We start from the raw sequence: 26,414 nt of genomic DNA on the forward strand, positions 1-26,414 counted from the left end.
CAGTGCGCGGTACAAATTACGAGACGTATTGCTCCTCAGATTACCTTACAAACGTTTATTGACGGATCAGGATTAATCCACCGCACTGCTGCACTGTCAAATCAGTCGAAACAAGGGTCGTCATCTTCGCTTTCATCCGATAGACAGGGGTAAACTGCTCAATACTCCAAAAGCCCTGCAGAACACTACACCGAGATTCAAGCTCTGGTGTGCAATATGTACCCCGCTAACAGTTTATATACCACCTCCAGGTGACTCCTGGCAACTTCGGCCGAAAATATCCACAATAAACAGGAATACAATTTCAGGTCAGTAAGAAAATTCGTAAAAAACACCACGTTAAAATTTTCTTTTAAATAATTCGTCTCAGTATGTTGTAACCATGAATCATTAAACTTAATTACTTCTAGCATTCATACCTGTCAGCACCGGTCTTCTTTAAAAACGCAATCATTATATTCTTCCTGAAGTTTGCGAGTATTTTGTCTGTCACATGTATCGTGCGCATCAGGTAGAATAATTCTGTCACTGATTGCTGTCTCAACCATCTCAACAGTGTAATGGTGAAGACTATGTGTCACTCATGTGATAGTAAAGAGTACTGTTGGATGTTGGTGGAGCAGCAGAATTTATGATTCGGTAAGAGAGATATTGGCAGAATGTCTTCAAACAAAAACTGGACTTTCTGTAGTACCTAATAAAATGGCAGAAGTAGTTGTAAAACATAGCAGGTGCACCTTTTTCTACAGATAATGTGTGACTTATGATATAATTTGAGATTGCAAAAATTCTACTTCTTTGACTGTTTCATCCATTGCTTCTCGAGACGTTCTCGATTGTTTGCTGTCATTGCCGAAGCTACCCCTGGTCCAGTGAATGACATAGCATGTATGGCAAAATAATGGACACAGTGAAATGGAGCACATGGTTCATGGTTAGGACACAAGTGGGGGAATAAAACAGCTGTCATTTTAATCAAGTGCATGTAGGCCAATATAAAGTAAAATTATTTCCACTGCTAGTATGATTCCGTGCGACGTTTACCGACCTTCCTGTTTCTTTCTCCCGCAGGCACTGGAGTTGCCATCTTTATCTCCCTTACAATCCCTCTCTCCTATTAGCTCCGTCCGAACAGCCTTCGTAAGTCCCAACGATACCGACCTACCGCCGTGTCAGCCTCAGCCAAAGGGCTCTTCCGATGAATAAATGAAGAGGCATGGGGACAGCACACCGCTCTCATGGCCGTTCTAAGTTTACGTGGCCAAGAAAGCTATATCTCAATCAAATGGGGACAGCACACCGCTCTCATGGCCGTTGTAAGTTTACGTGACCAAGAACGCTATTTCTCAATCAAATAGAAACTTCAAACCTGGCACGGGCACCAAATCTTTTATAAGAATCAAAGGACATTAAAGGAAAGCAGTGGTTGAGAATGGAAGGAGACGAGGTGTAGCCTATCCCCAATGTTATTCAGTCTGAACAAACTGTGACGAGAATGGGACCGATGTTTAGAAAGGAAATTACAGTTGAGGAAGAAATGAAAACTTAGTCTTGCCGATAACTGTCGCAGAGATGGTAAAGGAGACCAAAGAGTCGATGAATGGAATGGGTCGTGTTTTGGGACGAGGTTTTAGTATGCGTATCAACAAGAGTAAAGAATAATAGACTGCAGTCCAGTTAGCCAATGCTGAGAGAATTAGATTAAGGTATGAGGCAGTAAAAGTAGTAGATGAGTTTTGCTGTTTGAGCAACAAAATAATTAACGATGGCTGAAGTACATAAGATATAAAATGCAGACCAGTAATATCAAGAAAAGTACTTCTGAAAAAGAGAAATTTGTTAATATTGTATATAAATATAAGTGTTAAGAAATCTTTCGTAAAGGTATTCGCTTGAGTGTTACCTTTGCTACATGACTTCTTACCAAACTGTTACAAAACTTACGTAAAACCCATAAGAAAGAGTCAAATCTAATCATAATAAATTAATCCCTAGTGATGAAGCCCATGGGGTGGTAACGATACGTGATACCACAGAGGGAAACCAGGGCTCGACTGTAGTAAGTAGATTCAAATGGAAGTAGTAGGTTGCAGTAGTTAAGCAGAGACTTGCACAGGGCAGACTAGCAGGCACCGATTCAAGGGGCGGTCTTGCGTGTAGTGACCCGTTCTACATATAATTTAATCAAACCATTTATGTTTGTATATGTACTGCTCCTCCAAAGTTTTTAGTCAACTTATAGAGAACAATGTAACATGAAAATTAAGGGCCTAAAAGTGGTAAAGAAAATTGTCGGTTAGGTGCCTTGAAGCCAGATCTCCTTGGATGGGGTCTCAGGCCGACTGGGTGAAGGAAACGTTCCAGCTAACTAAACGCGCCCTTTCACACGCAAGCTGACCATACCTGCTGACAAAGACAAATGAGACATGTTTGTCTGGGCAATGGGAAACAGTCACTGTCGGCATGAATTTAAAAAAAAAAGGTTCAAATGGCTCTGAGCACTATGGGACTTAACATCTGAGGCCATTAGTCCCCTAGAACTTAGAACTACTTGGGACATTACACACATCCATGCCCGAGGCAGGATTCTAACCTGAAAAGCAGTTTACATTCTGAGCAACAAAAGTAAGCTCTGTAAGAGGTGTAGGAATCTGTCTCATCGTCCGCTCGCCCTATCAGAACATATACGGCAAAATAAATAAATAAATAAAATAAAACAATGCAACACCCTCAAGGACTATGTTCAGTGGCGCCTCGGTATAGTATGTGCATATTGAGGGATTGTAATGTTTAGTGATTCATTTGTTGTGGTCATCAGCTATCTGTGCACCGTCTGTTTTGACTCTGCAGGCAGGACCTGTGTTAAGTTCAGTGGTGAACAGTATGTGCAACATTGATTCTAGTGGACAACCCTGCCTCATCGACGAGTACTTAATCCCGTTGAACAACTTCAGCCATTTGAATGACGTCGCATTGTCGGCCTGCGGAAAACTGGATAGACGTATCAATGGATTGCTGAATACGTTGGGCACAATGTATCGTCGTTGTGTTGCAGCTTTCAGGAGTGGTCTGTAGAACAATCCCACACCCGTAGACCAGTTTCTGGACGTCCACGTAGTGCAGACGCACATCAAGATCTACGCATTGTCAGAGCAGCAGTGACCGACTCAACATCATCCAGGGAAGAAATCTGAGCACGTGTTGCATCTGATGGGTCACCAAGGACTAAGGACTAAGATCAAGTGTGCCTCTGGACAGGCTGCCACTGGCACCATGACACCACCACTCTGGTGTCGTGAAAGAGTCGACAGGGGTGTAGAATGGCACCGGATTGTCTTCAATTATGGGAGTAGTTGCTGTCTGTAAGCAAGTGATGGAGTTATACTACGGCTCGTAGAAAAAGAGAAAGAGGGGGAGATATATACGTGCGTGTCATAAACCTCTTCCCTAGAAAATTTCTCTCCTCATACCTCTAGTGTGTTACCACATATGACGTGTCACTGATCTCATTTTACTAAGATTGCAGTACACGCGAGGTGCCTATTTGCTTCCGACGTCCTCAGCGGAATGCATAAATTCTAATTAATGTACACCAACCTACGTCTTCTGTAATGGTTGTGTCCTGCGCAGAAAACAGCACGTAGGTCGTGAAGCCATTATCTTGAGACTGATAGCTCTTAGCGAGGAATTTGTATTGTATGAATAATAAAATTTTCCATTCATTTGTTTCCAAATAGCCAGAGATTACTGATAAAGTCCTTAATCTATGTCCAAGTTAAGCGCAACCCAAAGATCTCCGAAGTGCTTCGTCTGCCTTTTCGTTTAGCAACTGTTTACTATTCTGCTAGTAATTAAGACTTTTGAAATAATGGAATGCTAGCCACCTGTTGAGACATGCTTTTACACGAAATGCAATTAAACGCACTGTCTAATATTAATAACAGAAGACTATCATTTTGGCGCGGAACTTCCGAACGCAGCAGCCAATCGCGTACAAGGACCACATTTAGGCGGTCTTTCTCACGATACCCGTACCGAACAAACCATCTGTCACGGGTGGCTCACACAATATTACGTCATCGTTCCACTACTGCGTTCTCAGCTGCTCTAAGAAAAGCTTCTTGCAGCTGAATATGATGGCTGTAAGGCCAGCAATATTGCGAAACGTGTACGGTGTAAAGTAACCTGTGCTCGGTATGCTGCACAGGCGACCGCCATTTTCTTGACAGGAAGGTGATATGCTTTTTCATCAGGACAGTGGTCTTCCACCTACGGTTTCTGCGACGAAGAATATTCGTCATGGAGTACAAGAACTGCTGTGGTCGGTAAGATCAACAGATGTCTCGCCAATTGATCACACAAGGGACATGGTGAAGTGGGAACTTAATCATTCTTCAGAACCTGGAGGAAACATTGCCGATTTGCAATGAGTGGTGTACCGCCAGAAGGGGATATAATAAGTCTACGTATCGACCTCGTATCAGACCCACTGAAGATGGCGGCTTGCAACTGATGTTCAGTGCTGCACAGTTAGAACCAGCGTCCAAGGGCACTCAGTGCGTAGTGTAAACACTCTCCAAAGGCAAAACTGGTAAGCGACTGCACCTTATCCAGGGTTTTCTATGTCGCAATCATAGTGCCGTCGTGTTAACAATAATTGAGCGTATCATGTCAGCCCTAGGATACTTCGTGTGCCGAGGAAATATATTCAAGGTCAAACACAAGAATTTGACCTTACTTTGCGGGGAAGATGGAACTGGCACGACTGATGTAGAGGCAGAGTGCAGGGCCTTGTGTTATTGAAAGGACAAGAGTAAACTCTCAAAATCTGACTGATATCTTTACAAACCCCGTTATCCCTGAAAAGCATCTGTTAACATTGCAAAATACATTCAAAACTTAGCTTCTTGAAAATGATAATAATTGAGAGTAGCTACGTAAGTCGAAGCCATAAACTGGTCACTGAAAGGAAACGGTACCACCATTTTACAAAAACAACATCTCCAAACAGAATCCAGAACAAATACCTTCTTTTAAAGTGAGCGAGGTCTGGAAAAACCTTCTACTAACAATAAATATCAGGTCGACGTGGTAGAAGGTTGTCAACGAAACCATTGCAGTACGTAGTAAGCTACATGCTATTCTCTTAATCGACTTTCCCAACTGAGCAAAATGTGACAAAGAAGGACCGTTCACAAACAGATTTAAATGCTGCACAGTAAACCAAGTATGAAAGTGGCTTTGAGGAAGACTTGCTGTCATACCTAGAACGACGCTTTTTGTTGTAATTTCCTATGGGACCAAACTGCTGAGGTTGTCGGTCCCTAGGCTTACACACTACTTAATCTAACTTAAATTAACTTACGCTAAGGACAACACACACACACACACACACACACACACACACACACACACAAGCCCGAGGGAGGACTCGAACCTCCAACGGGGGGAGCCGCGCGAACCGTGACAAGGCAGCCAAGTCCGCGCGGTTACCCCGCGCGGCCAAGAACGACGATATAACACGTTCATACAGGACAAGTACTATGGCCAGATGTAAACGGCTTTCCACTCTAGAAACACAACATGGTTATCTGGTCCATTTGTCCTTTGTGTAAAGAGCGGGGGGAACCCAGAGCTCTTGGAATTCAAATGTTGACTCGCAATACTTCATAATGAATAGCGGAAGAATCGAAATAGAAAGAGATATTTGTTAACTATGCATTGTATTGCAACCATTCATTTCCTTGTTGTTCCGATATCTTTAAGAAATTTAACGTTTATCCATAAAGTAACTGTGAGAATACATATAGAGTTTTATATAACGCCTATGACACAGTAGAATGTAAAAGAAAAGGCTATATTTTTGATATTCAGCAGCAGAGAATGAAATACTGTGAATTTATCGACGTTTTTGTAAACCAGAGATTCTATTTCTACCTTGAACGTCATAATTTTATGACTGATTTCATGACTGAAAATAAAGTATTGACTAAAGAAAAAAAGGGGGAGTGACGCTGTGTGTTGAAGTGACTGTTTGGGCAGCTTTTACATCTACATCTACTTGGATACTCTGTAAATCACACTTATGTGCCTGGTAGAGGGTTCATCGAACCACCTCCACGATAATTCTCTATTATTCCAATTTCGACCAGCGCGCACAAAAAAGGACGTCTATATTTTTCCGTGCGAGCTCTGATTTCCCTTATTTCATTATGATGATCGTTTCTCCCTCTGTAGGCTGGCGTCAACAAAGTATTTTCGCATTCGGAGGAGAAAGCTGGTGACTGAAATTTCGTGAGAAGATTGTGCCGCAACAAAAAACGCATTTCTTTTAACGATATCCACCCCAAATCCTGTACCACGTCAGTGACACAAAGTAGTAATTGGATCCTTTTACCGACTTCCCAACTCAGATACAGTTGCTGAAATGTTCAAAGAAAACTTGAATTTAATTTCAAACGAGCACATGACTCATACAGTAATAGTTGGTGGTGACTTTAATTTACCTTCGATATGTTGGCGAAAATGCATGTTTAAATCCGAAGGTACGCACGGAACATCGTCCAAAATCGTGCTAAATCCATTCTCAGAAAATATTTTGAGCAGTTAGTTCATGAGCCCACTTGAATAGTAAACTGTTGTGAAAACACACTTGACCTCTTAGCAACAAATAATTCTAACCGAACAACGAGCATCAACGCGGATACAGAGATTAGTGAACATAGGGCTGTCGTAGCGAGATTGAATGTATACTGTGACATGTATGTTTCATTTGGTGTAAATTTTATGATGGTATACTCCAACAATGATAAAATACCTATCACATCACTTGTCAACAAAATGGCCTTGCCTTTGAGGATGAATTTTTTTCGGGGGTGTACTGGTAAAATTGCCCCGAAATAGTGAATACACTGTGATCTCCCCCGCAAATGAACTGTGGTTCCGCTCTTGTAGAGTAGCGTGGAGAGCTGCACTGGATCAGTTTTTGGACTTTCAGTTTTGCAATTACAGCTAGCGATACTTTACACAAAACATTAAAGGCGGATTCACACCTGGCGGAACTTCACCGTCACGTCAAAATATTTTCTTCTGTAGTTCATTGGTGGCATTCACACACGCCGTCAACAAAAAAAACGTCATCTCAAGATTTCTCGTGAAGAATGTTTTGTGGGGCCAGATTGTAGCCTACTTGGCGAGCAATTGTTACATTAAGAACACAGTGTGAATTAGAAATTAATCCCAACTGACTGCTATTGCAGAAGATCTTAATACTGATTGGAAGACAATACTAAGTTACAGTAATTTATTTTATACAAAGCAGGAATACAATGCAAAATAAACAATACATATATCAGTAGAACACAAAACCAGTCCAAGTTGCAGATTTTTACTTTTTGTTCACTCGATGACTAGTTTCGCGCCGAGACCCATTTTCAAATCATGAGAAAACAGTTATCCGCATGCATTGTAATGTTCACTGCAAATTTTTGACATCTTCGAAAATGCGGTTTTCCACTATGTTATCATGATTTGAAAATGGATCTCGGCCCGAAACTAGTCATCGAATGAATAAAAAGTAAAAATTTGCAACTGGGATTGGTTTTTCGTTCTACTGATTAATGAAAGTTGCTGACCCAAGCCACTCCATGCTGGAATTTCGATACATACCTTGTTCAGCGGGCTTTACTCACGATTTTTCCAGTGGAACAGCGAAAAGAAAAATCGGGAGTAAAGCTGATAAGATTTGTAATAAATTAACGACGAACAACAGGTAGCAGAAATATACGTAAACATAGTTCAAGTGCACTAAAACGACCCATCTCGACATACCGTATGCAAACCATCAACTTCTATCGAAGGTGATATTGGACGCCTAACTCTTGAATTTCTCGTTGTAATTTTTATTTGTATCTTGCTTAACAGGTTGTTTAGACATTCTGAAATATTTATAGAACGACGACTGCCCCTTGTAAATAATGTAGAACTCTCTTTCACAGTCTCGATTTTTTTTAACATTTTTCTAACCCAGACTCTTTTTCCTCTCGGTACCTCATCATCACATGCAACGGCAATCATTGCAAACTGCTTTAAACCAGTGCTTAATTTCTAAATTTTCAGGTGCCGAAATGCGCCCCCTTCTACACCCCCTCCCCCCCCCCCCCCCCCCACCGGCCACAGAGAGACACTTGTCAAAAGACATGCAATGAGAGATCATTTTTTAGAAAATACTGTTCTGGAATTCAGGTTTTTAAACCATAATATCTTATAATCAAAAACATAACACCACAAGTTTCCAATATAAACAACAGCTGCCACCGCCTGCCGCGGTACCAGTGTCACTTTGCTCCATCGTTCTGCTTCATACGTATTGGCACAAGTCGGTAGTCTTCGTGACTATGACATGTTTTCAAATGCTGCCAGCCGCAACGTTCGAACAGTTGCTTTGTAGCTGCTCTATGAACGTGTGTTCAGTATTCTTGGGTATTCTGTACACACACACACACACACACACACACACACACACACACACACACACAGTACCTCCTGCCCGTCACATCACGTTGGCGACCCAGTGTTCCGTTCACTTGTGCTGGCGCAGCGGCAAATTATAGTTACGTTGTGATTTATCACACTTGTACTAGAGAGGGGTCCAAAAAAATGTATCCACTGTTTAAAAGTCCATAACTGGCAAACTAATTCACGGAGCTGTCTCATTTTTTGGTAGTGTAATAGTTTGTAGTTCCGGAAATCGCCATACAAGCGTTGTATTGCGTTGTTTTGTTTTGTCAGATGACACTCGCCAGATAGTCAGTGTTTTGTTCTTAGTTGCACCTAGTTACTCGAGTAAACATGGCTGGCGCAAGGCTTACATTCGATTAAAAGAAGTCAGTTTTGAAGTGGTATTTTAGGTATGAAAACATTAATGAAGTTCAACGCCAATGGCGAAATGAGTATCAAACAGAGCCACCGACACGTTTAACGATTCGTCGCATTCGAGACAAATTTGAAGCCGAAGGCTGTGTTAAAGATGTACACAAACAACGATCTGGACGACCTGTAACAGTAACAAGTCCAGCTAACTCCCGTCGTGTGTTACAACAATTCACTCGCTCACTACAGAAGCCTGTGAGACAGTGTTCCCGTGAAACTGGAGTGAGTCGCTCAAGTGTTCGGCGAATTTTGAAGACAGCAAAGTGGAAGTGCTACATCCCACGATTGCTGCACGCAATGAACGAGGACGACCCAGATCGTAGAATGGGGTACTGCGAGTGGTTTACTAACATGGTGCGCAACGATGAAGAGTTTGCAGAGAAGATTGTGTGGTCTGATGAGGCACAGTTCAAACTCAATGCTACAGTAAATCGCCACAATTGCATCTACTGGGCCGCCGAAAACCCGAACGTCCATGTAGACAAAGCCTTGAATTTGCCATGAGTAAATGTGTGGTGTGTGTTGTCTTACCGGCGCTTGATTGCCCCATTCTTCTTTGACGGCACAGTTACCGGTGAGGTGTACCTTCAGAAGCTCCAGACATCCATTTTACCTGCCATCCGAGACTTGTATGGAGACGGAAGAGTTTATTTTCAACAAGATGGTGCCCCAGCCCACTACCAAAATCGTGTTAAGGCGTATCTCGACGAAAATCTACAAGGAAGATGCATAGGCCGTAGAGGTGCTGTGGAGTATCCCACCACGTTCCCCAGACCTAACTCCTCTGGACTTTTACCTGTTGGGAATACTAAAGGACGTCGTTTATCGACAAAAGCCACGCACATTGGATGAACTTCGAGAATCCATCGTACATTCATGTGAAAATATCCAACTGAACACGTTGCAGTCAGTAGTTCGTGCTGCAGTTCGGCGGCATCGTTTGTGTGTGGATGTTAATGGTGACCATTTCGAACATCTACAGTGATGTCAATTAGTTTGCAAGTTATGGACTTTTAAACATTAGATACATTTTTTTGGACCACTCTGTATTTCAGATGTCCGGTAATGAATCGCTAAAAAAAAAAAAAAAAAAAAAAAAAAAAAAAAAAAAAAAAAAAAATGGTCTCTGGGAGATGCCGGAACGCATTCCGGCGCGTTCCGGCCGAAATTAAGCCCTCTTTAAACTACATTTTGGCATTTTATGACGCTCTCCCATGAACTACGAAATAGCGCCTCTGGCGAGTATTTTATGAACCAGCTGTAACATACGACTTTCTTTCGACGTTGAAGTGCCGTGTAGCGTGGATGCTCGGGGATTCCTTTAACCGTCGACGCCCAAAAACGTGACGGTTACGAGACGGTGACGTTCCGGCTAGTGTGAGTTCACCTTCAGTCTGTAATGGCTGCGTTCTGGGCTGCGCCGCGCGCTGAGCGCAGCCCGTGCAGCGCGTGTCCCCACGCCGCGTGGGCCCAGTCAGACAGCTGGTACCTGTTTACCTCCTGCGGCCGGCTGTTGCCCTGGTAGGTGGCGCGCCTCGCGACCGCCTCTCTGCCGCCGGCCGCCGGCCCCAGCCTCTATCGACCTCCCGGGGGCGGGACACAGGCCGCCCGTGGACCGACGGATGCGTGATGTGATCTGGGCCGCCGCTCGCGTACTCCTCCAGTCACTTCTGAGGAAGCGGCACCAGGCGCTGACCACCTTCGTTCTCTCACCTGCCTCTTCTCCAACTGCAAGTAAGGCTTGGCAACACCGACTCAAAGGAATGCCTCAGCCCTTGTTGGTGACGTCACGTCAGCTAGGCACGGCGAACGCCAGGACTGTTGCAGGCAGAAACATCTGGGCGTGCTTATCACACTATAAATCTCTTACTTTTGGACAAAATGTTTGGTATTGTTTTGGATTCTGCACTTTTATTTAGACGAAAGATTCTGTTACTCTCGTAAAGTTACAAATGAAGATCATAGTTCTGTATTACTGAATCCTGTCGAAACAAACGTAGATCAATATGAGAGGATGCTGTGCCCCATTGCAAGCTTCGGAAATTTTATATTCAAGTAACTATATTTACGTGATCCATTTTGCTATCGAAACTTACCCCAACCCCCTTACAATGAACTCTTTTCTTGTATATATTTATTTTCGTTTGACATCGTCACTGAATATGTGAACTAGTTTACATGTGTAAATGTCCAACTGTTGCCAGTCATTAGATTACAGTTGTTTTGAACGAAAGGAATTCTAAACAGGAAACAAAATAGCTTCATACATCGAAAATACTGCTGAACTTAAACTTTTTTAAACATGCACATTAGAAAAGATAAATATTCCCCTCTTGCAACTGAAAGGAGAAACTTTATAAGATAAAAAAATTTTATTTGATAAAACAAGTATCTCTCTTTTGCCTCTTCTTCTGTCCCCCACCCCCTCCCTCAACGTGTACAATCGCAAGATATTTCATTAGCATTCAGTGCTCCTCACCCCATAGTCAATCAAGATACCTAAAGAAGAGCACCAATATGTTCACAGTTTCTTGTAAAAGCAACCCAGTACAAACGTAACTTCCTCAGATTTACAAATAAGGTAAAGAAGCACGAATTCTGTTGCTGCTGGACCATGAAGTTGTTTTTGTATGTCAATCCTTAAAGCAGGTAGAAATTTAAGTTCAGGAGTACACTATTTCTTAAGAAGTGTAATGAACTGCACAATTAATTGATTGCAGAAATCTCTCAGAACAATGTGTGTTGGTCAACTAACGCCAATAATTTCACATTTTCCTGTGTCAGAGAGGGGGAGACACCACCATTATGAGTATGCCTGCAACAGACCTGGCGTTCGCCGTGCCTAGCTGACGTGACGTCACCAACAAGCGCCCGAGGCCTTCCTTTGAGTCGGTGTTGGGCAAGGTCACCCACATATTTAGTTGGTTTGTGTTTCGCTTATTGCCATAATCACGTTTGGTCACTACTGAACCACGCGTTTGTACAAGTGATGTTTCAGAATTTTGTTTCAACTTTTGTTGTTGCCCGTATTACTTACATTCTCACAAGAATGGGCTCTTTTTCCCCTTGTCAGGCCAAGTTGATCCGATCTTGTTGGGTCTTTCTTTAGCGCACTGATCCATTTTTATTGTTCCAGGTCTAACTTTACTGCGACTTTCGTGGCATTCCGCAACATGACTACTTAAAAAGAACAATATGGGAAAACACTTTGTTATTTGTTTACTTATTTATTCCCGAAACTAGTTTCGACGCCAAATGCCGCCACCATCAGTGGGTTCTTTAAAACTCTGTAAACATTATTACATTTTCACCGTTCGTTTTTTGATATATAGTTTTCTGTTGATACTTTCGTACTACCTAAGTAACAGCCCAGTACACACCAAAACTTATCCACAAAACTCCCGCAACCGAAAGTGCATAATGCTGACATACGTAAGTTCACCTTTTAGTATTTGTTTACTAAGAGCCGCTCACACAGTTGCAGATGGCATAATGTATGGTGAGAAAAACGCAACAGAAAATATATCGCAAACAGCGACAACAATTCTTAAAAGCATGCCATAACGTACAATAAATAAGACAGAACGAAAATATCAACAGAAAATTATATTTAAAAAAAAAGAACAGTAAAAATGTCACAATGTATTACAGTGTTTGTATAACTTTGCTATTTTCTGCATATTTTAGGTTTAAAGAATGATGGCGACATTTGTCGCTGAAACTTGTTTGGGGAATAAATACGCAAGTAAACAAGTAACAAAGTGTTTTGCATCAAGGGGGACTAATAATTCCGATATTGTTGTTTTTCAATGCAAACACGGACCAAATGGAAGAGTTCCAAGATAAAGTTATTATGTCTACTTCATCAGGATCATTCCGTTATTCTAATACGACTGTCAAAATTTGGCCTGCGTTTCTTTTCATGTCGGAATAAATGCGATATATTTTTCAGCTTTCCGATGAAATGTAACGCATATTATTACCAGCGCATTCTCTAAACTCTGCTATTGTCAAAGGATAATAAAAGAGGCATGACATAATTAAAAATCAATTTTGTGTCTTCTGTGCCTTGTTAATGCAAAAGTAATACATGTTCCCAGAACACTGTCCTCAGAGTATCGACGAATTAATATTGTAGTAAGTATATTAAGTATAGTAATCCTACTCCTAGGTAGTATTCTGCAAGGTACGCGATTGTTAAACTTTAGACCTGACAAATAAGGTAGAGACACTATGTATAAGAAGAGGTAACGAAAAATAAGAAGAAATCACCAAAAATCAATTTTCAAAGGACCACTCTTACATCTAAGCAGGCATAGGTAGCAAGTTAACATTAGAATATACTGTACTTGGAATTAAATACAGTAGCAATAACTGCACAACGAAAATAATACTTATTTTATTGCTTAAGGTACGATTGTCTCATTGTTGTGGGAAACAGAACATTTCAAAACATTCTTGGACCGCACCATAACAACTGATAAAACTCGATCTGACTTAACAGTGATCTATAAAATTGTGCAAGCCACCTTCTTCACATACATCGCTGTACCCAACACCCGTAATTTGCAAGTCACTTGCGCTGAAAAGATGTAGAAATACAGGGACCTGATAGATGTGGTAAAAGCCACATGGAAACAAAAGTCAGTGCATATCGTCGCTGTGGTAATATCGGACACTGGCATTCTTCACAAAACGGACAAGTAGGGCTAGAGCATGCATCCTTCGCTCTGCTACTACTGAAGATTGTATTGAACACCTGCACAATACTTTGTCCGATGCTTGGAGAACACGTAATTTAGTGAACAGATCTTATCTAAACCGTTGTCACTATATCAACACCTTGTCAAAATGTGATAGCCATAATGATAATAGTACACAGAGTTTAAGAAACTTTTGTCTTATTAACATTGTGCTAAGCAACTTCTTCTTCACGTTTTTGTCAAATGTGAGACATTAACAGAAATGTTTAGCTGCAGTGTAGAAGGAATATGAGGTTGACTGGTCATTGCATGAGATGGAAGGAACAAACCGCAAATCCTGTGTTTCAGATAACTGCTAGGTGAAAAACGGTAGGTGTAGTAACTCGCGACGGATTTAAATTATTGATATATAATCAGAAAAGGCATTGCATGAAATGGGACTCTGTGGGATAAGCAGTGAGCTGCTTGCTAATCGTGACTACAGACTGGAGGAGGTAGAGGTCCACTACGCACTGAGGTAAATGAGGCCCACACTAAAGAACTGAGCAAGTAACAGAAAAAAAGTGCTTTGAGGCTCATTCCAGCGGCAATTACTGGTAGCTAAAGAACTTTTAAGAGTATTCTGCTTAGTCTCCCATCCATGATAATTATTATACTGTTTCTTCATGCTCCGTATGTAGTTAGAAAAGTGAAATAGGCTGAGAAGTATGCAACACTACCTAGATACGTAAACAGCGTTCTCAACAAGACGCAACTAATGTCTGGAGGCACGACGAATAGTGAAACATACTGCACATGCATCTAGAAAACGCGAGTAACGCTGCAATCCTTTTACAACTACATACCTACCTACTGGCTCGAGGGATCAGTGGCTGAGTGTTAGATTGCAGATACAAGATTACGTGGAGGTTCCAAGAATTTTCTCCATTACGCCATAAATTTAAGTTTGGGAAAGATAACAGTGAAAGCATACCGAAGTGAAAAAGAAGAATTTTGTAAAAGATATGAATAAAATGTTATTAAAAGCTTTATGGATGTATATGGAAATGTGGGTACGGTTTTAGGAAGTGACACTGTAGTTAATGATTCATAATATTTCTACAGGTTACCTGTGGAAAGAATTGTAGAACTACAAACTAGTGTAAAGATAGATGGTGGCAAACTTACTGTTTGTTTTTTTTTTTTTTACACATTTCAGTTGAAAATAAGTCAAATGCACCTAAATACTAATAATTTCATAATTCTCACATATCTGATTCTACGTAGTTAAAACCTCGCGGTTTTCCTGATGTAGAAACTGTGGTGATTAAATAAAATTAAATTTGAGTGTATTAGGCACGCAAACCCTTATCTCTGCACTAAACGTTTTAAGCAGTTACCTAAAGGGAAGTTGTGTTCACATCGTTAGTTTCTCCCTGCTTTCCCTAATCTTTTAGATTTCCCTTTGAGTAACTGGTTCCGTATACAGGAATGAATCTATAAAAATGGCTCATAAGCAGCGCGTTGTTCGTCGAATCTGACATCTTACTGTGTGTTACTTTTTGCACAGAGCAAACATACTGAAATCCCTATGAATTAAGTGACTGTGCAATAGTAACATTACAAGCCATTTGGTGCATGTGACATTTAATACCTAACAGGTTGCCATTATATTTTACATTTGCTGGAGTAAAAATTTTCGTTTTTAACGAGCTGTTTTATATGTGCATACTGTACATGCTGTCCTACATTTGGCAGCTGCACAACGTTTTATTTTCGTGAAACGTATTTTCGTCGTTTGTTAACAACTGCATACTTGGACATTTAAATGGGAATAGTATTACTGATCCGTTCTTGTACACAAGCGTTAATTATAGCATTGCACTCATCTGTGTCCGTCCAACACGTCCTATCATGAACTGGACTTCTGTGTTATTTTCGTTACGATGTTTCATAATTTTCGATACTAGTTTAAACGCCAATTGTGGCTGCTGAAATGGAAGATATCAGTGATTCGTCCTTTAGTGCATATGTTGGATGTAGAGTTGCGTATATTGTAGTGGTAGCACTGTTTGCTATTGAAGTCGCCAATTTCCAACTGCAGGGGGAAGGCGAATTTTGTTTGGGCTACAGGTGATGGGCCGCTCCTGCCCTAATCGTCCCAAATGGGTGATGGTCGTAGCCGACTGGGCGGATTTTGTAAGTGAATATTTCCAGAGGACCACTGATGTTTGCAATTCTCTCCGCAGAATTAGTTGTAAAGGGCATGTCAGAAAGCGGCTGTCTTACAGAGGATCTATAAGTGGATGCTTAAAATGGCCAGTGGAAATGCCTAAATTCTGGTACTTACGTCTGGAAGGCACATATGTGAAATTTTTTTTTTAATTCGTTTTATTGGCTTTCGAAACGTGCCCGTAGAGCCCTCTCGAGAAAGGTGTAACGTCCCCTTAGAAAAATTATGAATGACTGTGCTAGTAAACTTCTACGTTATTTGATACAAAGACAGCTGAGTAAAACTGAACGTACTCAGACATTTCTCTCTTTACTTATTCTGATCATCACTAATCTGACACACAATATGTTTTTTGTTTTGTTTTTGTTTTCTTTTTTTTTTTTTTTTTTTTAGCGCAACGTAATCTGACTTTCAATAGTCCCTACAAAAGAATGGCGCTGATTAACAATAACCTATACCTTTCATGAATCACTTACCTCACAAAAATCTTCGTTATTCGAACAACTGCAATACAGCGAGCGCCAATGCTGCCAGCTAAATAAAAGATTCTAACTACTGAAGGCACTCATACTTAGCAAATGAAAGACTTTGATAGAGAACAAACTACTTATTTACCTTAATAATGTTCAAAAGTCAATGACATCCATCTTTACAAACTTCGTTTTTCTGACGCACAAAACTCTGGCATCTCTCTCTCTCTCCACATCCACCGATGCTGGCGGCTCACCTCCAACTGCACAACGCTACGCGCTGTTCACATCAACTGCCCAACGCTACACTAGTGAATATTCCAACAATGCCAACCAGCCACAGACTGCACACAGCACAGTCAGTGATGGCCATACAGAGCGCTACGTGGCGTTACCAACATAAAAAACCTAAACAGCCTACTTACAAATGAAATGTTCTACTACAGTTTATTTTGACAGCTAGGAGTATACATTAGTTTAAGTCGCACCCTGGTACGAAGTTATGTAATAATTTCGTACTGCAGTTTGGAGCTTGCGAAATCGAGGGCGCAGCACTCGTGATGTTGCGGTGGCATATCGTGGGTTATCTGGGGCAGAGTTCGTTTTAAAGTGTTTATCTCAGGAGTTTGTGAGTCTTCATCATTAGAAAGGTTACTGTTCCAGTATCGAAAGCCAACGAATCATGCGAATGCGCATTCGTGTTCTGCTTGCCGAGTGTTTGCATTAGCGAGGGTGGACTTGTTCGCTAAAAGTGAGAGGTGGCATGAGCCCCCTCTCATATTTCTATCTTACGATTCTCCTCTCTAATTGCAAGCGGTGGAATGTTGCTATTCCTTCACACGCGGACTTCCCCCGCAGCGTCTCTCGTCACCCGGGTGGTCCGGTGACAGGCGGGCTCCATTGATCTCGAGAGGGTTAAGCCGACGTGTGTGAGGCAGTCGAGTGAATGCTTTCCAGACGCCGACATTGTCAAGAGACACGCCCGCCGGGGCCTGAAGTAGTGGCTGGGCTAGAGGTTCCGTTACTTCGCAGAATCTTAGCGAAAACACTTTCTGGCGGGCTACCAGCGAGGCGTGGGAATGACTTGTGTACCCAGGCAGTTGTGGCGGGAAAATTCCCGCGCTTTCTGCAAAATAGTAACTGTGATTGGCTTGCTCAGGGCATAGCTCCGTGACGTAGCAAAATCAGCGCAGAAATTGGCGCCAAGAATCTCCATTTGTGGAATGGTAGCGCTCCGGCAATGGGGTGGAATTTTCCGCCGGTTTTCGAGTTGCTGATTGGAACGTTTAACCACGGCCACTGTCGTGGGGGCGGGAATGTTCTGTGTTCGGCCTGTACGGGTGCTCTTGTGGGTAGTCGGCTCTCGCCTTTCGGTCGAGGACGTCGAAGCAACCAGCCATCGCCTACGGTACGCCAGATCATGTTCTGGCAGTTAAGAAGACAGTTTGGTAATGTATCTCCGCAGCACCGGCAGATAGGGATTTTCCTAGGTGATAATCAGAGCTCAGCAGAGCGCGCCTGTTCGTCTTTTTCTAACTTTGTTCTGTCTTGAGTACCAGCAATTAATGTTGGGTTGGTTGTGTGTCTCTCTTATGATTTGAGTAGCAAGGAATTGGCTCCACATACCACTTCGTCTTAAACCTCACAATCTAGTTTAGGGACAACTTCACCTTAACAGTGTTTGTATGAGTATCCAATTTGAGCCAATTTGATGTATTGTACATGTTTCATGTGTTTTGGTTTAGTATTTTGTGTTTAGTCTTAATAAATCATATTGTTATTTTGGACAGAACTTTCATTCTGTTAATCGGTAGAGCAAACCTATCATTCCTCACTATGTTAATGAAACCTTCGTTTATTTAACTTATTTATCAAATTAAATTATTGCAGGTGCCAAACTCTTTTCTACTCCACTTGCAGGGTTGATTACAGTCAGTTCGCGTATATTTTTTAATCCTTGTGCAACAGCAAAAGTCGGAGTTAGAATAAGGGGGGGGGGGGGGTGTTTAGAGCATCATTTACATATGTAGATTCTAGAATTTAGTGTTAAATACACTGCTAGCCCCGGCACCTCGCAAAAGAACACCTCAGATAGGATCAGGGAGGCATTAGCTGGCTGTAGGAGGTGTTGTAGTAAGGTGATACACATGGCTAGGCTTAATTTCATTTGTTTCCGTACAAATCTGAAAGTGATGTTTTGTGCGACTCTTTCCCTGATTTCGAGTGTATACCTGCTTTGATGTTATGCTGAATGTCGGCGAGAGTTGCTAGCGGCCGAGTATTAACATTTCAGTTTCATTTTAACGTCTCCAGCGTAGAAAGAAGATTTTTCCTTATGAAATGTTTTTAAGTACTTCGTCCTCTGCGATTTTTAGCAAGGAAGCGATTTGCGTTTTTACTGTCTAGATTTTCAGTTGTATTCCTCTCTGCGGAGATGTAGACAATATCAGAGATTAGTTGTGGTTGATAAGTCAAATAAGGTTGAAGCTCTCTCGGAAAACTCCAATTTATGCGTTTATGCACGATTTTATGAAAGGATAGTTTAATGAAATATCGCCGTTACTTTTCAGCTGTGCACTCGAGTACGTGATGAGGGAATGGTACAAGGAAAATCCTAAAAACGTAAGAATTATCACCAAGAAACATCAAATAAACTTAAATTGTTTGGGGTTCGCAGATGAGTTAGCGTTACCTGCTAATAACATTCAAGAAGCCAGATGTCAAATAACAAGCCTACAAAATGCAGCATAAAAACTAGGACTCCACATATCATTCGAAAAGACAGATTGTGGTAGCAGGTCCACTATTAATCAACCACATAACAGTAAATAACGAAAAGTAAATACAGTGAAATAATTTAAATACCTAGGAGAAATTTCAATATACAACTTGGACGAGAAACCTGCATGGGAAGTAAGAATTAACAAAGTGATAAAATTGCCTTGGTTGTTCCGTCGGTTCTTGGTAGAACATTTTGTAAATTATGAATGAAACACAATCAACACTGGTGTAATATTATACAATATTTATTATTTGTTACACGAACCGGTTTTCGACTGTACCTGATACGGCGCAATAGCCGAAAATCGGTTTGTGTAACATATAATAAATGTTGTAGAATATTACACACAGTGTTGTGTATATCATTCATAAAATGATAAAAGCTCAAAAATTAACATGGCCTACTTACAATAAAAACATGTCTGGCAGTTGTTTTTGTTGCGGTCTTCAGTCCTGAGACTGGTTTGATGCAGCTGTCCATCCTACTCTATCCTGTGCAAGCCTCTTCATCTCCCAGTACCTACTGCTTAGTGTATCTGAATCTGCTTAGTGTATTCATTTCTTGCTCTCCCTCTACGATTTTTACCCTCCATGCTGCCCTCCAGTACAAAATTGGTGATCCCTTGATGCCTCAGAACATGTCCTACAAACCGATCCCTTCTTCTAGTCAAGTTGTGCCACAAACTCCTCTTCTCCCCAATCCTATTGAATACCTCCTCATTAGTTATGTGATCTACCCATCTAATCTTCAGCATTCTTCTGCAGCACCACATTTCGAAAGCTTCTATTCTCTTCTTGTCTAAACTATTTATCGTCCATGTTTGACTTCCATACATGGCTACACTCCATACAAATACTTTCAGAAACGACTTCCTGACACTTAAATCAATACTCGATGTTAACAAATTTCTCTTCTTCAGAAACGCTTTCCTTGCCATTGCCAGTCTACATTTTATATCCTCTCTACTTCGACCATCATCAGTTATTTTGGCCCCAAAAGCAAAACTCCTTTACTACTTTAAGTGTCTCATTCCCTAATCTAATTCCCGCAGCATCACCCGACTTAATTCGACTACATTCAATTATCCTGGTTTTGCTTTTATTAGTGTTCATCTTATACCCTCCTTTCAAGACACTGTCCATTCCGTTCAACTGTTCTTCCAAGTCCTTTGCTGTCTCTGACAGAATTACAATGTCATCGGCGAACCTCAAAGTTTTTATTTCTTCTCCATGGGTTTTAATACCTATTCCGAACTTTTCTTTCGTTTCCTTTACTGCTTGCTCAATATACAGATTGAATAGCATCGAGGAGAGGCTACAACCCTGTCTCACTCCCTTCCCAACAACTGCTTCCCTTTCATGTCCCTCGACTCTTATAACTGCCATCTGCTTTGTGTACAGATTGTAAATAGTCTTTCGCTCCCTGTATTTTACCCCTGCCGCCTTCAGAATTTGAAAGAGAGTATTCCAGTCAACATTGTCAAAAGCTTTCTCTAAGTCTACAAATGCTAGAAAACTATAGAGAAACTTTGGAATATGAAGTAACAAGTAGGATGGGTAAAGAAAATCATGGAGGATATGAAAGATCTAGAATTGACCGTGGGCAATTTGCAACACAAGACAGGAAATGTAAGGAAACTGAAAAACATAAAAATAAAATTTGAACCAAAAATAAACAAACAACAAACAATAAAAAAAGTTGTTTGTAGGTGAGGAACGACAAAAAAGATCAGAATGAATGAAAAGATACTGAGTAATTGGGAAAGAAAACCTACTGAGGAAGACGATCAGAAGTTGAATGACTGAAGTAGTCCAAGGAGGCCGTAAAAGCAGGAGAAAAGTTATTACTGCGTATGAAGCAATAATCAAAATCATATTTAAATGTAGCCTACTAAATGCATGTGGGAAGTTGACATCTGCAGCGCTAAAAAATAATGAAAGAGGAAGGTACAAAATTCTCTCTATTGTCGTTTAACGATAACTAGTAATGCTTCCGAAATTTATGTTCGCAGAGCTACCGGCAGAATAGTGATGGAAAATCAGCGAAATAATTGATCTGGTATCTCGTGCATGGTGTCGAAAAAGACAAAATATTATTTATTACCCCTGAAAGGCTTTTGGATTTCATAAAAACCCTTTTGTTAGTGGTGAACGTATCTCAGTCAAGTGGTCGCATCTCGGAGCCTTTGCTGTAAATACTTAGCTATCTGCAAGCCTTTTCAATTATTTATCGCCTATGTAGATGTGAGCAGTCTCGCGTCTCAAAGCGAGGCTAGCGACCCTGAATAGTGTACGACTGCAATGACAGTGGCTCCGATATCGGTGGATTCCATTACACACGACCAACATCCGCCGAAGACGGCCAATGTATTCAAATCAGTACGCCACTGTGTGCCCGGTCACACTGTAGCTGATCTTATCTCCCAAACGTCCAGGCTTCGGACGACAGTCTGAAATTCAAATCCGTTTGTTTTCTTCTGTCAGATCGAGTGACGTTCTCGCACACGCGTAGAGAAACTTAGTTTAGTCGAAGAAAGAGTGAGTATGTGACATCCTGAGGATGGAAATATTATAATCCGATTGTAGTTCGGAATCTACGGACTAAAATCGCAGGTTTATTCGAAAACTCAAATAGACTAAATCTTTATTGGAAATTTCAGGCATAGATTATAGCCTAAAACAATAATTTGTTCAAGTGAAAAGGGTGGCGTATCGTATATGCTTATAACTACAGTACTGGATCTTTTTGGTGGTAGCTTGTCAACAGTTGTCTACAAATTATTATCACTGTTTACTAGCGTTTTACGCCAGTAGGGTAATGATTCTGTTAACATGAAGTAGTATGTAAATGTGGCGTACAGTATGTATCTGCACTTCTAATTGCTTTAGGTTTTCAGAATACCTTATGCTACACTTTATGCTTGTGTTTCACTCGTGTGCTAAATGACAGCCACTAAATGTTAACTGACGTACGTCAGTACAACTGTAAATAAATACACAGAAACAGAGCCTTTATAGCTTGTTTTTCAAGGTGATGTAATGTCTCTTTCTGCTGTAAGTTATATGAGGATTCTATTAAGATTGTGAAGTTAAATTTCGTGAGGCTATCTTTCATAAAACCTCGTAAGAAACAATTACAAATGAGCAATATAATATTAGCAGGTTGCCAAATTAAACTTTAAATTCTGATTGAAAACGAGCGCCAGGGTCCCCACAAATATCAGATGCGTTAGCGTAATAACATTTATGCAAAGAAGCACCTGACCTATAGTAAATTGTATCACTGAAAATAGTCACTTTATGATAAAATAAATCTTGTGATTTGATGCTAATTAATTTTGATAGTATTTTTAAATAAGTTCTTCTGCTCCGGCTTCGTCGTATTTCCTGTGGAAATACAGAAGTTTAAATGCGCCGCGTAATGGTAGCCAACTTTCTCAGTCAGAGATGATCGCAGCTAGCTCCGCAGCAGCTGCAAAAAATGCTACACAAACTCTTGCGTTATAACAAATGTGGCGTGCGTTCCTTAAACGATTACTCTGCACTTCAGATTGCCTTATTATATTTTCGTAACTCTTTTACACATCAGTTATGTTCTAGTAATTAAACGAGAGCGAGACAAAAGCTATCGCAAACAATCGTATCTTCTGCACTCAAACAATAGCTAACACACAAGAAAACATGAGAAGACGACTAAGTTCATTGTCTTCCAGTCCTTTTAGAATTTAACAAAGATTATAGTGTTCAGTTCTTTAGTTTACACAAGTAATCTTATATCACGGAGAATAATGACTTTCTTCTATTATCAGAATCGATAAATTGTCTTTAAAGTTATTTCGTCACTTTGTCCGTATCACAATTAGGCATTAAAGTTCACACAACATTACGCATGTATAGATGGCTCTTTTGTCGTTATTTATATTGTTCATGTCAAATATATGGAAAGGGACACTATAGTCACCACGAATTATCTCGAGTATGTAAGAGAAAGTTTCTCGCGTCATCTCATATTTTCGTAAAACCTGTCTGGTTAAGCCGATAATTGAGGGCAGAATGCATAGTACTAGCTAGCCACATTCTTTACGAGACAGGACAGCTCATTCAGATGCATCTGGCGTCTCTTTAGAACAGAAGCTGCTATGCAGCACTCGTATCCATGCACAGAGGTGTCGTGTTACTCATCCCACCTCACCCTAAGAGGTTGGAGCGGTACGTTTTGTGTCCCGCGCCGCAAGTTGTTAAAGAGTGCATGACTACTGGCCGTAGTCTTGAATGTGATTCGCGGGATGCTATGTATCTCCGACGCAAGGACGAAAGGAAGGAGAGTTTCAGTATATAAAAAAAAGAGAGTAAAACAGCCTTGTTGTTCAACGTGCAGCGAAACCCAGCCATTCTGCAATTTCGGTGGCCTATTTGACAGCTGCGCAATGTCAGCAGATTGTGGCTAGCATGTGCGGGGCTCCTCACAACGCGCGAGGTCCCCTACGTGGCTGTTGCGGAGTTTGAGCAGGCTTGATGTTCCTCCTATACTGTGTGTTCTCTGTTTGTGCGTATTACATCACGTTTCCTGTTGCACGTGCTGTGTTGTGTGTGTGTGTGTTTACGCTCAGTTAGCGCGTGCGACTCGCGCGCTCCACGCCAGCTTCCTGCCGCCACCAGGGCAACAGCCGCAGCTAGGAGGTAACTCGTCGTCGCGGGCGCGCGCGCACAGCCGGCAGCCGCGCCACCTCCTAACGGCGGCTGCCTCCCTGGCTGCCGAAGGCTGCCGGCGGCGGCGCCACGCGCCCGGCCCCAAGGACGTCGCCCCGCCCCCGGACGGCGGCCTCCGCGCCGCCACGCCGCTGCCATTGGCCGCCCCAGATAACCGACACGCCGCACCGGCCGCCAGGCCAACCGCCGTTCCACGCCGCAGGCCCGCTGCCTCCGCGCGCGGCAACCGTTGGCGCCGACGGACCGCCGCCACCACACAGTGCCGCGCCTGTCTGTCTGCACGTTCTCCCTCCTCCCTCGTCCTCCATTAACAGAAATTATCGGGAAATGGATCCCTTCAGTTCGGCGGCACACGGACCGTGCTGTCGAACGTTAACATTGAGCGTGCCAAGTTCAACGTGCTGCTGAACGCTCAGGAACGATTCGACTTGTGCATACGGTACGTGGGCCCCAACGTGGTATGCGCGATCGCAACGCACTCCAGTGACAGTTGAGGGATGATTCTAGTTCGTAAATCACACTGTTCACTCAACGGGCGCGCGTAAAATTCCTATTAGAACGCACATTTCCACCATCGTCCACGAAAAGGAAAGTACCATGTCCAATCTGTAAGGGCACAGGCTTATAAAAGATCCATTACAAACAGTGCATTATAAAATTGGAGTATTTCTCCCCATCAGATAAACATTATTTCATCATTCCCACATTTTAGTAAAACCCCAAGGTCAGACCTACTTGATCACTGTTCCTACCCAGTAGCAGAAACTTTGCAACATGTAAATTACTAGGCGTGAAAGAAAAAGGAGCAAAATATCTTTATACAAGTAGCGCAAGCTGTCTTGTAGATTAAGCCAATCGAACAAACTCACCCCTCAAGAAAAGGTGAACTTATACTTACATAGCCGGCCGCTGGTGGCCGAGCGGTTCTAGGCGCTTCAGTCTCCTGGGGCATGGATGTGTGTGATGTCCTTAGGTTAGTTAGGTTTAAGTAGTTCTAAGTTCTAGGGGACTGATGACCTGGATGTTAAGTCCCATACTGCTCAGAGCCATTTGAACCATTTTTATACTTACATAACATCAAATATTGTAGTATATATTTATATTAAACTAATAATAAAGTATCAGAACCTAATAAAAACGCGAATGTTAGGAATAAAGTTTCGCGGTGTCACGACGCTAACCACCGCCCCAATAAACAGCTGTTTGTAGGATAGTGACGCTACTCATTACACTAAACCTACATCACACCCCTTACACTAAATCGTATTATATTACCCTTACTGAAAACCTTAATCGTAGATATGTTACTAATTGAAATATAATTATAAGAAATAGTAGCAAGTACAACGCGTTTTGAGTGGATCTTCAGTGTGTCGCTGCCTTCAAATAGCCTACTCTCATAATACACAAATAACAATAATTCTTTTGCCACGAACATGATGTTTCTCATTATTTTATTGGAACGAATCACACAGTTAACAACGGGTTTTCCAGTGATTCTCAATTTGCTGGTGCTCAGAAACGGCATATATACATATAGGCTTGAAATGAATGCCAATATGGCGCCTCAGAACTCTGTACTGAAGGGAGACGGAGTGCTTGTGACGTAGGTGGCGTTGTGTCATCACATTGGTCAACGCTCAGACGCACGCTCAGAATATCTGACATGCCAGATATTGCTCTGCACGTTCGGAAAGACTCCCGAACGTGCTATTCCACGCTAAAGCCGTCGGCACACGGACCGTGCTGTCGAACGTTAACGTTGAGCGTGCCAAGTTCAACGTGCTGCTGAACGCTCAGGAATGATGCGACTTGTGCATACGGTACGTGGGCCCCAACGTGGTATACGCGATCGTAACGCACTCCAGCGGCAGTTGAGCGATGTTTCTAGTTCGTAAATCACACTGTTTACTCAACGGGCGCGCGTAAAATTCCCACGTTAACACTATTAAAACGCACATTTCCTCCATCGTCCACGAAAAGGAAAGTACCATGTCCAATCAATAAGGACAGAGACATATAAAAGTTCCATTACAAACAGTGCGGTACAAATTTGGAATACTTCTCCGCATAAGATAAACATTATTTCATCATTCCCACATTTTATTAAAACCCCAAGGTCAGTCTTACTCAATCACTGTTCCTACCCAACAGCAGAATCTTTGCAACATCTGAATTACGAAGCGAAAAAGAAAAGGAGCAAAATATCTTTATGGAAGTAGCGGAAGCTGTCCTGTAGATTAAGCCAATCGAACAAAGGCACCACTCAAAAAAAGGTGAACTTATATTTACATAATATTAAATATCATAGTATATACTTATATTAAACTAATAATGAAGTATCAGAACCTAATAAAAACGCTAATGTTAAGAAATAAAATACGGAAGTGTCAAGAAGCGAACCATCGCCCCAATTATCAACTAAATACCAGACAGTTACGCTACTCATTACGCTAATCCAACAACACACAGACACATCTTGCAATTAATCCAAGTATGTTACCCGTTGCAGAAAACGTTATCGTAGATACATTACTAAGTGAAATTTAATTATAACAAATTGTACAAGAACAATGCGTTTTGGGTGGATCAACCTTGTGTCAGTGC

The sequence above is a fragment of the Schistocerca americana genome, chromosome 2, assembly GCF_021461395.2.
Source record: "Schistocerca americana isolate TAMUIC-IGC-003095 chromosome 2, iqSchAmer2.1, whole genome shotgun sequence".
In the NCBI taxonomy this organism is placed as follows: Eukaryota; Metazoa; Arthropoda; class Insecta; order Orthoptera; family Acrididae; genus Schistocerca; species Schistocerca americana.